Here is a 20,078-nt window from a genome sequence, read left to right as displayed (position 1 = left end):
ACAATAGTAGCCCTTTTATACAACCTATGTGAGCTGTAATACCCACTTTTACATCAAATATATAGCCGTGTCATTCTCCACCAAATGAGCTGACCCCAAGGAAGAGACTTGCCACAATAGTAGCCCTTTTATACGACCTATGTGAGCTGTAATACCCACTTTTGCATCAAATATGAAGGAATTCCTAGTTAACCAGATATGCCACAAACTCGTCCACTTGAAAAAATGAAAGAAAACTGAATGTTCTGTGTTATCCAGCACATTTGGAATCTTGCCAAAAATCTAGTCTTTAACCTTTATGGGCCTATCTGTCAATGGAATCCATACACGAGGAAGGAAATCCCACACCTTCTTTGCCACTGGACATGAAATGAAAAGATGTGGCCATGTTTCCAAGCATGTAGTACAAAACACACAATTACCAAAAGCAATCCGCCACTTTCACAATTGGTCCCCCAATGGTAGGCCTAGTTCCTTCCACCAGGCCCTACTTTTCCTGATGTTCCATACCCTATTAGCCTTCTCAGTGATCCACCACTTATCTTCCAACATCATATGGTACACTTGATACGTTGGACAGTATCACCAAACGGTGTAAGGCCTACCCTCACCTTCTCCCATAACTGTACATATCCACGTGGAACCCAAAAATATTGATAGATTTTTTGAAAAGACAATAAGCGGCCTCTACGTGGCAACAAAGCATCCATAATTCTCACTAGTCCCAATGGAGCAAATTATTGAATTTTGGCCGCTCAAGAAGTTTGTCAGGCCACTCCACAAGTTGTGAAGTAGCTAACACCTTACCTGCCATATAATTCAATTATAACCACTGATCTCTGAAGGCTTCCATTTAGTGTGTGCCAACACCTCCTTCCATGAGATCATCAAATGAGAAAGGAGAGGTGAAGCCACCACTCGACCTGTTGGGCACCATTCACTACATCCCATCATGTACTATCAATCCTGGTATTACCATGCACAAGTACGACCTCCTCTATGAGGGCCTTACCCATTACCACCCATGGCTCTTGAGATACACACGTATCTTGCAATAAAGGCCATCGCCTAGTGAAGACCATATGTAATCTGACATCTAATAGGGCTTCCCCTCCACTCCTCTTCGGAGTAGTAACATGTTCCCAATAAATCCATGTTTGCCCTAGCTTATTTCATGCTCTTTTCCATAGCATAAATCTAATTGGTTGTTGTATCTAATGCAAATCTTTGCTCGTCCATGGCAATAAAGGCAAGAAAAAAGATATCATGTTAATCATAATGGATTGTGTCACTTAGAGCCGAATATGCATAAGCCAACCCTCAGATTTCCAATACACAAACTTATCATTTATCCTTGCAAAAGTCGTCAAATGAATGGGCTCAGTCACCCCAACATTAATCATAAGCCTAGCCACTGCATGTTGGCTAATAGTATAAATCAAAGAAGACAAGCGAGAGCCAAATCCCATAGCCTACATAAGCTGTGAAAGAAAAGACCAACTAACATGATCATATGCCTTTTCAATATCCAGTTAAATCATAACCATCTCTTGCCTCAAAGCCCTTGCATAACTAATTCCAATTTGTGCATTCAGTATATTATGCAAAATATTCCGACCTTTAATAAATCCGTATTGGCTTGGATGAATCAAAGTACAAAGAAATCGCTGCAACATGTTGTTGGCCAAGACCTTTGCAAATATCTTATACATGGCCTCCATAAATGTGATTGGCCTCCATAAATGTGATTGGTCTCCATTGGCGTAGATTAACTTGGGATGGAACTTTAGGCAATAAACATACAAGCTCGATCTTCCAAATCGCAGGCATGATACTTATATTTCACACCTCTTGAAAAATAGAAGCAAGAGGGACCTTCAACTCATCAACGTACTTCATGAAAAGCTCATTGGGGAGCCCATTTCATCTTGGACTTTTCCCTTCAGGAAAATGCTTTAGCGCATCTTCCACCTCATTCGCATAAATTTCTTTTTCCAATTCATTTGCAAAAACATCTGATACCTAGTAACAAACCAAGTGAAACAAAGACTCTCTAGCTGCAATGACATCATGAGATACGACCTCCTACAGACCCAACAAATGACGATAAAAGTAAATACACGCATCTAGAACACGAGTAGGATCATTAGTCAATACTATCTTGCATCTTGACAATATTCTCACATGCATGCTTTTGCTACAAACGAGCAAAGAATGTATGTGACTGACAATTAGAATCCATTAGGGCATCCATTCGAGCCATAAGCTTATATCTCACATATTGATTCTTGTGCAATGCTGCAACCTGATGGGACAACTAATCAATAGCTATCTCAATGTCAGGGCAAGAACTGTTCTCTTGGTTCAAATCAACCAACAACAATTCTAGGTTCTGCAACTTCTCCCTAAAATATGATGCATTATAAATCCCATACTAGTGAGCAAGCTTTTGAATATTGAACATACAACACTCCCAAGCTAAACACCCCAACATAGATTACATGGCCTCTAAAGTTTTGTAACACCTACAACATAAACTGATGGAAAATAGTATGCTCCAAGAAAGTCTGGTTAACCTAAGGGAAATGATTTGACAAAATATGATTATATTCCACCTATATAGACAATATCTCTAGCTGAAACAAATCATGCTGGTAAATATACATTTGGTCCAAACGAGCTCTTGTGCCCATGTATTGTTGAGAGGCATATGTAAATCCTCTCTTATGTGGGTGTAGCCATGATCGCATATCTTGTTTCAAAATTTGATTGGCAAACACATTCCAAATGAGCCTCTCTGGCCCATCCATAATAGAGTGGGGTGTAGAAGTATGCTTCGGCAATTCACATACATTAAAATCGGCCAAACACAAAACCAGGCTTAGTGTTGCACAAACACAATAAATCGTCCCATAACTAATGACATTGTGCAACACCATTAGGTGCATATAGCCCCATAAGCCATAATGTTTCATCCATAAACTCCACTTCCACCAACAATGAACTGCCCTCGGACATCCTGCATAACCAATGATGGCTTAAAATAAGATTTCACTGCAATCATGACCCCTAATTGTGTAGTGGGGTGCCCACTATAAACCACATGAAATTCCTTGTCATCATACACTTGTCCAGCCATGGAATGTTGTTTATGCTCCACAGCACAAAACATATCCCATTGACCTTGAAACACAATACTCCACATGCGATAATTCTTGGACGATGAACACACACCTTTTACATTCCAAAGAGAAATCTTCATAATCCATCAAAACAGAAAGCCAATCAATGAGAGGTACCACCATCGGCCTCTCTTTCCTTAAAATATTGCACATGATCCTCAATGCCTTCTCACTCCATCTGTTCCCATACTCTTCGCAACAAAACATCCACCCGTTTCTTCTCTCCTAAAGTACAAGCATGTGATGTATCCTCCCTCCACTTGACATTCAGATACTTCTTGTCCCAGGCTAAGACCATAGCCCCTTTTTAATCAAATAGAAGAGGAAACTTTACTTGATTTTCTTTTGTAACTTGAGGTCTCATATTATACTGAGAGTGTGATGTAGCATTATATGGTGATGTGTGTGAACACACTTAGGACCGTCGGGGCACTTTTTCTCTCACTAGGAGGTTTTTTCCCCCGTGCATATGTACACCCTCTTATCTACTCATTTTGGGGTGTGTACTTATCTTTTGTATCTGGCACACATTTGTTCATTCTAATCTAGTGAGTTTGTGTGCTCTCAAGCTTCTCTATCTTGTGTGTGTGCATTGTTACGACCCTAACCCTAATTCCAATAGTTGGTATCAGAGCTAGCTTCCTTGAAACTTGATCTAGTAGTCTGTCTCCCTCCTCACGACCATATTTTTCTGTCTCCGATTAAGATACCCTCTTAAGAGAAGAAGGTGTATACTGTAGTGTGATGTATACAAAGTATACAAAATTTCCTGGGTCCGCGGTGCGATTCGGGGTGCGTTTTGGACATCGTAAGGTTTCTGCAGACGTTCTGGAGAGGTGTCATTTTGGATTGGTCTTGCTCGATTTTGGGTGTTTAGGCTGTGTAGCGGCAAAGATTTGGTGTGCAACAGCATCTACAGTGTCTTCAACAACATCGACCATCATACTTTCACCAGTTCTTCAACAACATTGACCATCATACTTTCACCAGTTCTTCAACAACATCGACCATCATACTTTCACCCGGTAACACTCTATTCTCTATCTGTGTTAATTTTCATACACTTTACAGGTGATTCAGTCAGTGCAACCATCCAAGGTTGCATTTGGTGAATACTGAGTACTTGCAATGTGTTGAAAGATTTTGCATTTGGTAGAAAGTCATGGCTAGCAGTAGTGATGTATTCAACGTGTTGTCTGCTACGGACAAACTTGATGGAACTAACTACCCATTGTGGTCCTATATGATGAGGCATGTATTGGTTGCTAAAGGCCTTTGCAACGTGGTCAGTGATAGTGAAACTCGTCCTGTTTCACAACTACCAGTGCAACCAGGTGCTGCAAGTACATCTAAAGTAGAATCTGATACATATGTGGCTCCTCCACATGCACCACCAGTACCTCCCACTGTTGCTCAAATGAGATGGGATGGAAGAGATGCACATGCACATGCATTGCTTGCACTTTCTGTGAAGCAAAGCATTATCCCTAATATTCGGTCATGTAAGACTTCAAAATAGGCATGGGATGCATTAAACCAGGTGCGCAATGAGGCACGTGCTGCATATCTGCGCAAACAGTTTTTGTTTGAGCACATGAATGAGGGAGACTCAACGGACAGCTTCTTGACCAAGATCAAAGATTTTAAGGAGCAGCTTGCTAGTGTGGATGAGATATATCCTGATGGTACATTGGTGCCCACAGTTCTCAATGCATTGCTGGATTCTTATCAGAGTTTTGCCTCTACCCTTAGACTTATGATGAAGGGAAATCCAAATGCCCTTACATTTGATGAGCTAGTTTCAGTACTCTTGCAAGAAGAGCAGTCTAGGCAAAACAGATCTAATATGCGAGTTGATGACCAAGCTTTTGTTGCTAATCAGAAAGGCAAAGGTAAAGCTTCTTCGCATGGTGGCTATAAGCCAACATCATAATCCTCAAGTAAGGATGCAGATAAAGAAGGTGATAAGCCTAAAAACAAGGGCAAGTGTCACTATTGCAAGAAACCAGGGCACTACGTACATGAGTGCAAGAAAAGGCTAGAGAAGGAGAAAAAGAAAGAATCAGGCATGGTTGTGGTGGTGGCTGATGCATCTGCACCAAGTGCAGAGAAGAAGGAATCTACAAGTTTTTCTCAAGATGATTGGGCATGGACTGTATATTGCAGTTATGACCCTTCTGTTCATGATGTATGCATGGCAGAATCGGATGCTTGGTACTTTGACAGTGGTACTAGTAAACACATTACTTCACAAAAAGGTTTGTTCTCATCTCTAGAATCTGTCCCAAGTGCAGGAACCGTCACATGTGCAAATGGGTCCTCATATCCTGTCAAAGGAGTTGGTATAGTTGTGCTCACTGCTGCAAATGGGGGCACATTTACTCTTTTAAAAGTTTTATATGTGCCATGCGTTAAGAAGAACTTGATGTCAGTTTCAGCCTTAGCCTTGTCAGGCTTGACGGTGAAATTTGTGGATGATAGATATACAGTTTAGGATAAAAATGATGGTTATTCTATCATTACCTCACGTACCTTGTTTTATGGCCTATACAAGATGGATGTATTTGAGAAGTTGTAGCATGATGCTTGCTCACTCTCTACGACTCTTGCTATGAGTGATGCAGAATTATGGCATGCATGATTTGGCCATCTGAATTATGGCAGTTTTCAAAGGCATGATATGGTGTGTAAGTTGCCAACTCTTGAGACCCCTACTAGACATGTATGTGAGAGGGATGTATTCTTGGAAAAATGCATCAGGCATCATTTCCAAAGGATGGATCTGTGCGAGCTGTTAAGAAATTACAACTTATACATAGTGATGTATGTGGTCCTATGAGGACACCATCTATTGGGGGATATCTCTACTTTGTTACTTTTATTAATGATTACTCCATATATAGCTAGGTGTATCCATTGAAGCAGAAGTCAGAGGTTTTTGTGTGCTTTAGGCACTTCATATCCATGATTGAAAATGCATGTGAATGTAAAGTTGGCACCCTTCGTTCAGATCGAGGGGGGGAGTATATGTCTAAGGAATTTCATGCATATATGGCTGAAAAAGGCATAAGGCATCAATGTACAGTGCCATACACACCTTAGCAAAATGGTGTGGCTGAGAGGAAGAACAGGTCTCTCATGGAGATGGCACGATGTATGGTGAAAGCCCAAGATTTACCTCATGGTTTTTGGTTAGAGGCAACTATGGGAGCTGTTTTGTATCTGTGGAGACTTTCTTCTATGACAGGAGTTTACAGATTTTGGAGGAGAGCAGTGATCTTTTGCGTGTTTTGGGTTGTCTTGCTTATGCTCTTGTGCCTGAGCAACAACGCAGTAAGCTTGATGATAAGGCAACTAAATGCATATTTGTGGGATACAATTCAGAAAAAGCAAGGGATATAGACTCTACCATCTGGCGTCAAAGCAGATTTTGGTAAGTAGAGATGTTGTTTTTGTCGAAAACTCAGTTCAACCCATGCTTTCATGCAAAAAATAGCAGAATGTATACTCACATGACATATTTGATTTGCTCCTATCTTTGTTTAATGGAGGGCAGCCATATGTAGAGCAATTGAATGCTCAACCAAGTGCTGAAATTTAGCCTTTGTGCAGGTGCAAAATCAACCTTTTGATGAGGCAATTATTGAGGATGTAGTGGATGAGGAGAGAGCAGCCATAGAAGAATCTAGGCATATGCCAAAATGGCTTGTGCAAACATTGAGGGATAGCAAGTTGGCAACTCCTTTACCTAGCAGAACTCGTGCACGTTCTCATCATGCAGATTATTCATGTGGATCATGTTCTCATTTCTACTTTATGTAATGAGGAGGAACCTGTTTCCTTTGAGGAAGCACAGGATGATGATCATTGGATGCATGCTATGCAAGATGAGTATAACTCTATACTCAAGAATGATGCTTGGTATTTGACAGATCTACCTCATGGCAAGAAGGCCATTGGTACTAAGTGGGTTTACAAGCTAAAACGCAAAGGAGATGGTAGCATTAATCGCTACAAGGCCAGACTTTTTGCAAAGGGGTATGCCTAGCAAAAGGGTATTGATTATGATGAGACCTTTGCACCCACATCTCGTATGACTACCATTTGGTGTCTCATTGCTTTGGTAGCACATCATGGGTGGAATGTACATTAGTTGAACATTAAGATTGCACTGGTGATTTACATGAGGAGGTGTATGTATCGCAGCCTCTTGGTTTTGATGTGAAAGGAGAAGAGTCTAAAGTATGCATGTTGAAAAAGGCTCTTTATGGACTTAAGCAAGCTCCTAGAGCATGGTATGAGAAGATTTATGCATACTTGGTTGCGAATGTTTTTTGTAACAGTCCAACAGAGAGTACCCTCTATGTGAAGAGGAGTAAGGACACATTTTTGGTCATCGTTCTATACGTTGATGACATGTTGCTCACGGGACCCGATATAGATCAGATTTCAACCTTTAAGGCTGATTTGCAGTCATCATTTGAGATGTTAGATTTGGGACCCTTGCATTATTATTTGGGGATTCAGTTTATGCACCGCAATGACGGCATTGTTATGTTGCAGTCTAAATATATACAGAAGAGGTTTAATCTTGAAAACTGTAAACCTGTGGTGGTTACACCTATGGAGACATGTACTCGACTTAGTCTTCAAGATGCACGAGACTCTTTTGATGCTAGTTTGTATCAGCATGCTATTGGATCCCTTCTTTATGTATGCAACATGAGGACAGATACACAGTTTGCAGTCTCACAGTTGAGCAGATTTATGTACGAAGCATTGGTAGGCTATCAAGTGGGTTTTTTACTATTTGCAGGGCACTCAGTATTTTGGATTGTTTTATCCAAAGGGGGTGAGTCACAACTGCATGCTTTTAGTGATTCAGATTGGGCTGGATGTTATGACACATGAGTGTCCACCACTAGTGGGTTTTATATATCATGGCTCAGCAAGAAGCAGCCTACAGTGGCCACTTCCAGCTGTGAAGCTGAGTACAGGGCAGCTTTTACAGCTACAATTGAGTGTGTGTGGCTCAGACGTCTTATGGTTGATTTGGGTGTTGGACAGTCGTCTAGCACTACAATTTTCACTAACAGCCAGAGCACATTAGCAGTTGCGAGAAACCTAGTGTTTCATGCTCGCACTAAGCACATTGAGGTGCATTACCACTTTGTCAGGGAAATACTCTCTACAATAGAGATTAGCTTGATTAGCTTGGTCTATGTGCCTACACATGACAACATGGCAGATTTATTAGCTTGATTAGCTTGGTCTATGTGCCTACATATAACAACATGGCAGATTTATTCAGGAAGGCTCTTCCTCGTGAAAAGTTCAAAGTTTTGGGCTTACTGCCTTTTCAGGATTGATCAGCCATATCCTGTACATGTTCACATTATCACTCTAGGGGGGATTTGTAGCATTATCTGGTAGTGATGTGTGTGAACACACTTAGGACCGCCGGGGCACTTTTTCCATTACTAGGAGGTTTTTTTCCCGTGTGTATGTACACCCTCTTATCTACTCATTTTGGGGTGTATACTTATCTTTTATATCTAGCACACATTTGTTCTTTTATATCTAGCACACATTTGTTCATTCTAATCTAGTGAGTTTGTGTGCTCTCAAGCTTCTCTATCTTGTGTGTGTGCATTGTTGCAACCCTCACCCTAATTCCAACGTGTGATACCAAACAATCCCCACTTTAATTCGAAATACAAAGGGTCAAATCCTTCCACTCATAACCTCAATTGGTAGATGCCCGAGTGGAAACATGGCAGTTTGTGGCACAAGTGGAATCCTTTCATAACAAGGTTGCAATTTTCTTTTTTACTAGAAGAATTCCATTCTTCAATAGGATTACAGATTGGCTACATGATTTATTAGATGGTAATTTTGTGGAGAAGATCTTTGATGATCCCAAAAGGATTTTATGAGGTCCTATTCTCATCCAAAGAAGTGGTTATGCAGAAAGTCGCGTTATTTCTAGATGGACAATTGGTGCATGTTGTACCTTAGCGCCCTATGGTAGAGTATAGAGATATGTTGTGCCACGCATGCCCTATTTGGGTTGAGGTTGTAGAATTTCCATCAACCATGTGGGAATTGTTACCGTTGGCCATGCATACTATTGGGGAGGTGTTGGTGGAGCCCATAATGTCATCCAAGAAAAAAAATAGGGTTTTCATGTTGTGGGATACTGGGAAGCCCTCTCTCTCTCTCTCTCTCTCTCTCTCTCTCTCTCTCTCTCTCTCTCTCTCTCTCTCTATCTATCTATCTATCTATCTATCTATCTATCTCTCTCTCATATTTTGAGAGGCCACTGTCAACTCATGACAATGGCTAATACATACTTGATAGACCATGTGTTAATGATTTAGGAGTAAGAGGAATGACCAAAGCAAGAGGGCCCTCCTACATTTGTAACTCTAAGGCTTCTTATCTACAATGTGTTAATGATTTAGGAGTAAGAAGAATTACCAAAGTAAGAGGGCCCTCCTGCATTTGTAACTCTAAGGCTTCTATCCTCAATGTGAGTAAACAAGTACTCCCACCAGCAATCACTAACTTCTTCATTTCCTAACAAACCTTCCTCATTTTCTTATGGAGGGACAATGAACATTAAGTATTCTCTCAATATCAAGAACAACAACAACAAGCTTCTCAATTCTCCTCACAACAAAGTCTTCTACTTGATATCATGAGGATGCGATCAACCTGTCATGAAGGGGATATGTTTATCCATTATGGGATTAACATATGATACCATTGAGAACATCAAAGAGCAAAGTCAAACACACTAAAAGGATGTATAATCAATCTAAATCTATGAAGCATCAATGTCCAAATCTATAACTTACGGTGTCTCTTCCCCCTCCAAACAACATGTGGTATGTTGGATATCAGTGCTCCACCCTTATATTTTATTGCCCAAGCATCGTCTTGATCATGTTTATATGGCCCCCATTATGAGGAGTAGCTATGATTGAGCACCATGCCACCGGCACATTGCCATATTCACATGGGAAGGAGGCCATATGGTTTAGAGACGGGTTGAATTAGATTTTGCATACTGCCAAATAAGCTACATACTACATGCGACCATTACAAGAGTCCACACATGGAGTAGGTAAACTTTACTCTTGCACCCTATCCTGACATTACGACAAGATAAGGCCAGATGGTCATGGGAGGTGGGAAAATTACATAGCATATTCTAGATCGTCATCTTTATGGGCCGACTCTACACCACGGACACTTACATTGACTATTACCATAGACCAATCGCCCTATGTATACAAGCCTATACAGATACATGGCCAACAGTCATACTATGTTTACTCCTCCCAAGCTTCTACTAGCATACATCCTCCATCTTAGCAGCTATGGGATTAGTCACCATCAAATATCGCTTTGTAAGAGCACACACGTGTAGAGCTTTGCCATCTATTATATCACTTCAATAATACGATATTCTTCTCTATTTCTGTTATCGTGTTATTTGAATTTTTAAGTTTTCTGCTATGAAGATTTAACTTATTGTGAGTGTTCTCTGTACATTGTATCCTTTTACATGGTATTAGCTCCGGATCGATGTATAAAACTTCTTCTAACAGTCTCTTCTTAAGAAATGACATATTATGCATAAGATCCCACCTAACCACTCTATGTTAATAGAAAGCTTAATGGCACCAACTATCCTATTTGAAAATTTAAGCTTAAGGCTATTCTTTCCTCCCTACGAGCTTTAGGACACCACCATTAATGTTGATATTCAACCCCCACTAACAAGGGATGTAGATATAGCAACCTTGATGAATGTCGCTTTAATGAATCAAATGAGGAACTGAGAATCACCTTCTTGTTCTTCTGATGATTAAGTCTACGTTCCTCTGGATCCTTGCCTCTTGTCTCTCCCATTATTAACATCTCTTAGCATCCCCACTAACACCACAAATCCCATGTAACATTGCTTATGATTGCCAAAAACAAATTGAGCAAATAGCCCAAAAAAAACATGCTCACACAAATGTAAACCACTAACCTCTTCATTCATTAACTAGCTTTTCTTATTCCTTCTGGAGGAACAAAGACCATTGAACATCACTCAACATCAAAACCATCGACAAAGCTTGTTCATTCTCCCCACACAAAGGTCTTCAACGTGATCACGAGGATGTGATCGCCATCAAGAAGGGGGGGATGTTAACCCAATTCTAAGGTTAACAAGAGCTACCGCCATTATCTTGCATCAAGGAGTCACGATAGATACACCAAAGGGTCATACATTCAAGATATGAAGCAATAGTGTCCAAAGCTACAACTTGGACGGGCGCCCATAATGGTGTGACGGAGTATTTATGGCGATTCTCGCTTCAAGAGTGTGTGGCAGTAAGTTAGGATGAAGTCCTAAGTGATGTGAGACGGAGTATTTCTGGCGATTCTCGCTTCAAGAGTGTGTGGCAGTAAGTTAGGATGAAGTCCTAAGTGATGTGAGAGTAGTCATTGTAATAGCATTAGGCCTCTTATGAGCCTAAAGTGCCCGGTTGGTCATAGTTTAAGTGAGTGTGAACACTTATGGCCACAGTTTAAGTGAGTGTGAACACCTACAGCCATGTATATAAGTGAATTTCTCTCATAATACAACATACTCTTCCATTGTGCAATAGAGTCTTGCTCTTGCTAGTCCTTTTGCTAATCTCTCTCCCTAATGCATGATGCTAGTGAGTGTGTGTGAGTGAAGTGAGGTGAAAGGAGGGACGAGTACCCGTAGTGCAACGTGACGGTGTGACGATGCTCACGGGAGGCATGGTGGAATTGCTTCTCAAGGAGTTGTAGAGCTTGGAGACCTCAAGGGTTACGAGCTCAGCCATTGAAAAGATCCTCACGTTGCGGTTCACCAGGTAATCTCTTTTTGGATGCGTTTCAAGGAGGGTTAGGGTGAGCCATAATAGTGGCTTCCTTAGCCAATCTCCTAATATTCTTAGTGTCCTTGTGGTGGTTAGCTTTCAACTAGTATACTTCTCCTCTGAAGTCACACTATGCATTGCCGCATGTTGTGGGGTCCTATTCATAATGTAAACTGTAGTCACACAACTAGTTCAGTCCAATAATGGTGGGGAGGCATGCTCTTCTTAGCCATCAATACATGAGCAACCTCTACAATGTGCCTATTCTTCCTCTCAAAAACACCATTTTATTGTGTAAAGAGAATGTGGGGGAGAGGGAGAGCTTCAAACCCTAGCAAGCAAACACACACACACAAGAGAGAGCAAGACACAAGAGAGAGATGGATAGCTGAATTTTCTTCTATCTTCTTCTTCTCTATCCAACCAACATAACATAAAGATAAGAGTACACACTATATGGGTTAGTACTCAACTACTACAACATACAAAGGTCAGTCCATAATGTGAACCCAACTAAATGAGCTGGCACTATATTTATGCTAGTCTCTAGTAATCCAAAATGGTAGTCACACAGCCTGTCATCCCACTAGCCGCATATCACCCATGCCAATGGTATAGATGCGGAAGCTATCACCTAGGCTGGTCATCAATGTCCACCGTAACACTAGTTGAGCTCCATATCTCAACACTCCCCCTCGAGCTCAACTCCACACACTGCACTCCAAGTAAGCTCTTAACCAACCATGCCAATGGTATAGATGCGGAAGCTATCACCTAGGCTGGTCATTAATGTCCACCGTAACACTAGTTGAGCTCCATATCTCAACACTCCCCCTCGAGCTCAACTCCACACACTACACTCCAAGTAAGCTCTTAAATCTGTGGAGCTTCTCTGTGCCCAATGCCTTCGTGAGTGAAGATGTCAGCCACATGATCCTCTGTGCTGACATATACCATATCTACATCTCCTCCTAGAACCTTCTCCCTCACAAAGTGATAATGCACCTCAATGTGCTTCATTCTAGCATGATATATTGGGTTACTGGCCAACTGTATGCTGCTCATGTTGTCACACACAATATATGACAACTGCCCTATCCACGGGCTCTCTGATGTCACACAAGTAGCTTTTGAAACCAAGCTACCTCACAAGCTGCCATAGCAGTACCCCTATACTTTGCCTCTATACTCGACAAGGCAACTATTGGCTGCTTCTTACTGCTCCAACTCATAGCAACACTTCCAAATGAGAACATAAAGCCACTGGTAGATCTCTTGTCTACAATATACTACTAGCCCAATCAGCATCTGTGTACCCATGCAGCTATATCTCAGTACCAGTCTCATAGAAAAGTCCATAATCAACTATGGATTTTATGTACCTGAGGATTCGTCTAGCTGCATCCAAGTGTGGCTTCCTAGGGGCCTGCATAAACTGACTCACAAGTCCAACAGCATAGCTCAAGTCTGGCCTCGTAATGGTCATGTAGATCAAACTACCCACTATGTGTCTGTATGTAGTGGGGTCCTCGAAAAGCTCACATGTATCTACAGAAAGCTTTGTGTTCTGATCCAATGGCACTGAAATAGGCTTACAGCCTGTCATACCATGCTTGGACAACATGTCCAAGCCATACTACTGCCTTTGCAATAGCAAAATGCCATGAGGTGATATCACCGCCTCTATGCCCAAGAAATATCGCAGCACCCAAATCCTTCATCTCAAACTTCTGCTTCAAAAGCATCTTGACATCATGTATGTATGCATCACTATCACCAGTGATAATCAAGTCATCCACATAGATGACTAATAGCATAATCCCTCTATCTGTCTTTTTCACATATAGTGAAAAATCTACATTGGATATCTGAAATCCAATGGTAACAAGATACTCCCTGATCTTGTTTGACCATGCTCTGGGTGCCTGCTTTAAGCCATACAAGGCTTTGTGTAACCTGCACACAAAATCTGGATGTGCATCACTCTCATAACCTGGTGGCTGCATCATGTACACTTCTTCTTACAAATCACCATGCAAGAACACATTATTTACATCCATTCTTCGCTGCTGTAGCCATAGCAATGAGAGCTCTCACGGTTTCCATTCTTGGCAACCGGGCTGAATGTCTCCTCATAGTCTATGCCATAAGTCTGCGCATAGCCCTTGGCAACCAATCTTGCCTTATACCTACTCACTGAACCATCAGCATTGTGCTTGACTTTATACACCCACTTACATCCAATTGCCTTCTTTTCCTTAGGCAAAGGCACTAACTCCCATGTTGCGACTGCATCCAATGCCACCATCTCCTCATCCATGGCATCTTCCCATTTCTTATTTCCAATTGCTTGCTCAAAGCAAGTGGGCTCAACCTCCTGTAATGCTTTTACCATGTAAGCATAATGATGGCTTGTATATCCATCATATCTTAACCTGTCAACATGGTATCTAACCCTTGTAGACCTGCGTACACCTGGATCACTGCAAGGTGTCCTTAAAACAGCCCTGGTTCTCCTTAGGAGTAACCACAAACAGAATGCCAAGCTCCTCATCAAGGCTCTGCTTTAGAGCCAGTACCATCACCATCCACATATGAGTGACTTGCTGATAGATCAGGCACAAAATGTTGATCTACCTTTTCCTTCCCTTTCCGTGATATATGTGTACCTGCATCATTCCTCAACCTGCCTGACCATGGGCTAACATTGGATCCACTGCTCGAGGACTCCCCAGGTCCACTCAGCACCTATGATTACTGCCCTACATGTGGTGCAATATCAGCACTTCTTACATCTGCATCTTCTGTTGCCTTCATCACTACTGGTGCATACTAGCTACTCATCTCATCGAAGACAACATCTCTGCTTACTCGCATCTCACGAGTGGTAGGGTTATAACATTTATAACCTTTTTACTCCATAGCATAACCAATGAAGATGCATTTCTCTGCCTTTGGATCCAACTTTGTTCTCACTTCATCTGAGGAACATGTACATATGCAATACACCCAAACACTTTTCAAGTGAGACACATCTGGTCTTATGCCTATAAGCTTCTGTTTAGGGGTCATACCATGAACAGCTGCTGCAGTGGGTGTCCTGCTCATAATGTACACAACAGTTGCTACTTCTTCTACCCAAAAGTAATGTGGCATATTCTTTTCAGCCCCATCAAGGCATGTGCCACTTCTGCAATGTGCCTGTTTTTCCTTTCTATAACACCATTCTGTTGCGGAGTGTACCTGCACGTAAACTGCCTCTTGATTCCCTGCTTTTTCAGGAAATCGCTGAACTCATTAGAGAAATATTCTCCCCCACCATCTGATCTTAGGCATTTTATTTGCATGCCTCTTTCCTTCCCGACCAAGGCTTTAAATCTCTGAAAGTGAGAAAACACCTCACTTTTCTCCTTCATGAAATAAACCCACACTTTCCTAGTGTGGTCATCAATGAATGTAACATAGTACTTGACTGCAACCTGCAATTGTTGCAGTCTTGGTCGGTCCCCATACATCTAAATGTATGACATCCAATGGCCTTGCACTGACATGTTTTTCATATGGGAAAGCATGTTTGGCCTACTTACCAAGCTGGCATGCTTCACATACTTTATGCATATCGTCAACCTTAAATTTTTGGCAAACCTGTAACAATATTTTGGGCCTGCATAGACTTCAGTCGTTGTACATTCACATGACCAATGTGCTTGTGCCATATATCAATATCTGTAATGACAGTTGTTCCATGCGCAAACATGGCTGCCTTAATCTCAAGCATGTTCACATCTAAAGTAAACATCCTGCCATTTCTATTACCCTTTGCAACCAAGTGACACTTGTTTTTGAAATCTTCCACAAAACATCCTTGAGGATTAAACCTCACTTGTAGACCTTGCTCAACCATCTGTCTTTTATAGCAATCCTTTGCCATGTCTCGTGGTTTGCCACAGTAATAGCACTCTATGCTATTTGTATTTTGATTTCTTTGCCAGCCACCTCGACCTCTTTGGCTCTCCCTACCTCTAGACTAGCCTCTTCCACTTGTGTATGATTGTTGCTGTGAATCATTGGACTGTTGTTGTCCAAAATTTTGATTTCCTTGTCGGCCACCACCTTAGCCTCGACCACCACGGCCTCTACCTGAATTAGAGTAAAAGGCCTGTTCTGATGTGTTCTTGCTTTGTGAAGAAGAATCCTTGCCTAAAGCCTTTTCTTCTATGATCAACATAGATATCAAGTCCCGAAAGTTGGGAATATTCTCCCTAACTGCAATGGAGGTCTTGAATGACTTGTACTCTTTGCCAAGCCCATTCAGACAGACACTCACCAAATAATCATCCTCCATTGATACATTGATAGACCCAAGGGATTCAACAATGCCCTTGATCTTTAAGGAATATTCATTGATGGACATGCTTTTCTTTTCTACAGTATGCAACTCTTGCTTTAACTGCAACTTTCTTGCCTTTGTGTTAGTCTGGAACATCTGAACCAGATTCTGCCATACAACTGCTGGAGTGTTTGCATCCTGTATGTGTCCTATCATAGTGTTTGTGACACTAATTGAAAGCCAGTACATGACTTTTCTTGCACCCTGGTTCCAATCCTTTAATGCCTTTATATCTGCCAACAGGAGTGGCATTATCCTCATATAACTCTGGAGGCTCCTCATTATCTCCTTCTACACATAATCCCAAAATCCTTTACCCATTAGGAAATTGGTCATTCTGAACTTCCAGGCATGGAAGTTATTCTTATCCAGCTTCTCACTAATCTGATTAATTTCGTCATACATGTTTTCCTGCAAAGCAATCAAATAACCTGCAAACAGATAACTTCTGTATGCAACCTGTAATACAGTAGTATCTCCTGTAACTGCTGCAGCAATGTTACTTCAGCATAGCCTGTGCGTCACCAAATGTGACCAGAGTACATGTACATACACCCAATATATCAATAATGTATATTCAAACCTTGTCTGCACTTCCAAAATGCACCGCTGCATTGCAATAACCAGATTTTGAGTAGAAACAGTTCTTTACCAAAACTTCCAAAGACTGCCGCATGAAAATACCCTGCAGTGACAAAACAGGGCCCGTAACGCGAATCTAGCCAAAAAAACATTGTCCAATAAGATAGTATACCTGCCTTGTAGCTTTCCTCCCACGAAGACAGCTCCTCAATTGGAGATGTGTAGCTCCCAGAGCTACTGAGGGGGTGTTGTACCTAAACCAAGAAGGGGAAAGAGATGATGGTGCTCTTACCCGTGTAGTACCGCTTCCTTCCTTGCTTATACTTGCCTCTTGCTTGCCTCCTTAGCTCTCACACGGACCAGGCTCTAATACCATAAAGAGAATGTGGGGGAGAGGGAGAGCTTCAAACCCTAGCAAGCACGCACACACACACACACACACAAGAGAGAGCAAGACACAAGAGAGATGGATAGCTGAATTTTGTTCTATCTTCTTCTTCTCTACTCAACCAACATAACATAAAGATAAGAGTACACACTATATGGGTTAGTAATTTGAAAAGATGCAGGGGAGAAGAGAGCTTGAGCTCTTGCAAGCACACACACACTCACAAAACCCTAATAGAGAATACACAAGGTGAGAGTCTGAAAATCTTCTTCTTCTTCACTCAACACTCAACACACCATATACAAAGATAAGAGTACACTCGTATGAAAAGGTACTCAACCAAATACATACTAGGGTTCTCTATAGTGTGAACCCAACTAAATGAGCTGGCGCTATAACTATGCCAGTCTCTAGAATGGCTGTCACACAGCCTGTCATCCCACTGGCCGCATATCACCCATGATCTCACCAACCATGCCAGTGGTGTAAGTGTGGGGTCTATCCCCCAGGCGAGTCATCACTGTCCAGCGCCACACTAGATGAGCTCGATATCTCAACACTCCCCCTCGATCTCAACTCCATCTCATGTACACCAAGCGAAGCCCTGAATCTGCGGAGCTTCTCCGTACCCAATACTTTGGTGAAGATGTCAACGACCTGATCATGTGTGATGACATAAACAAGGTCAACATCTCCTGCTAAGACCTTCTCTCTGACAAAATGGTAGTGGACCTCAATATGCTTCGTACGAGCATGAAAAACTGGGTTCCTGGCCAATTGTATACTGCTAATGTTGTCACAGAAAATGACAACTTGTCTATCCACTGATAGACCCAAATCTGCAAGTAGCTTTCTCAACCAAGCTACCTCACATGCTACCATAGCAGCTCCTCTGTATTGGATAGAGCAATCGCTGCTTCTTGCTACTCCAAGTCACAATAGCACTCCCCAAAGAAAACATGAAGCCACTAGTAGATCTTCTATCTGAGATATTACCAGCCCAATCAGCATCTGTGTACCCATGTATACATATCTCTGTCCCAGTTTCATAAAATAGTCCACAATGCAGAGTAGACCTCACATACCTCAGTATGCGTCTCAATGCATCCAAATGCGGCTTCTGAGGAACCTGCATAAACTGACTCACCAACCCAACACATAGCTCAATTCTAGCCTGGTGATCGTCATGTAGATCAAGCTTCCTACTATGCGCCTATACATAGTAGGATGCTCCAAAATCTCTCCTGAATCTACACTCAACTTGCCATTCTGATCCAATGGCACTAAGATAGGCTTACAGCTTGTCATACCATACTTGGACAACATGTCCAAGTCATACTGTCTCTGCAGTAATCCAATACCATGTGGTGACCTAATCACCTCAATGCCCAAGAAATATCTGAGCTCCCCCAGATCCTTCATCTCAAACTTCTGTCTAAGCAAGATCTTTACATCAAAGATCTCTGCATCATGGTCCCCCGTAATGATCAAGTCATCTACATAGATGACAACAAGCACAACCCCTCTATCACCGTGTCTCATATACAGCAAGAAATCTGCATTGGCTACATGAAAGCCAATAGTGACAAGATATTTAGAAATCTTGTCAGACCATGCTCTTGGTGCTTGTTTTAAGCCATACAAGGCTTTCTTCAACTTGCAACCATGCTCGGGGTGACTCACATCCTCATAACCAGGTGGCTGCAACATATACACCTCTTCCTGCAAATCCCCATGCAAGAATGCATTCTTTACAAAGACCATTGCTTTGACGCAGCCACTGCTATCACAACTCTCACTATTGCCATCTTGGCAACTGGGCTGAAAGTTTCCTCATAATCAATGCCATATGTCTGCGCATATCCTTTGGCTACCAATCTAGGCTTGTACCTGCTTATGCTTCCATCACTGTTATGTTTTACTTTGTACACCCACTTGCATCCAATGGCTTTCTTGCCTTCAAGCAATTGCACTAAATCCCAAGTCTCATTTCCATATAGTGCATCCATCTCCTCATCCATAGCTTTCTCCCAACACACATTTCTAACAGCCTCATCAATGCATGTGGGCTCTACAACCCATACAACTTTTGCCATGTATGCATAGTGATGTGCCACATAACCATCATAGGTAAACCTCTGCACAGGATTCTTCACTCTCCTAGATCTTCGCAGCTTTGCATTCATGGCTTCCATAGCCTTCTTTACACCAGGTGTTCTCATAGCTGGGATCCCAAGCTCCTCATCAAGGGGCTCATCTCTAAGCCACTAGACTCTCCATCAACATGAGAATGCCCTGCAGAAATGTCATGCATACTAAGGGGCTCAACCACTTTCTCTTTGCCTTTATGTGATGTACTAATCACATTTGCAGGACTGGTATTATGACGCAGCCTACCACTCCATGGTCTATCAACTGAACCACTAGATGAGGACTCTCCTCGTCCACTCAAAGACTGTGATTGCTGACTTGCATTTTGTGCAACCACATTTCCACTCACATCAGCCCCAACAGCTTCTTTTTCAGCTGCATACCAATTGCTCATCTCATAAAAAACATCCCTGCTTACCCTCAACTCACGTGTAGCAGGGTTATAACACATGTATCCCTTTTGCTCAAGGGAATAT

This window comes from Cibotium barometz, chromosome 50 (genome assembly GCF_041138505.1).
Source record: "Cibotium barometz isolate CiBa-2024 chromosome 50, ASM4113850v1, whole genome shotgun sequence".
NCBI classification, from domain to species: domain Eukaryota; kingdom Viridiplantae; phylum Streptophyta; class Polypodiopsida; order Cyatheales; family Cibotiaceae; genus Cibotium; species Cibotium barometz.
This window is presented reverse-complemented; position numbering follows the sequence as displayed.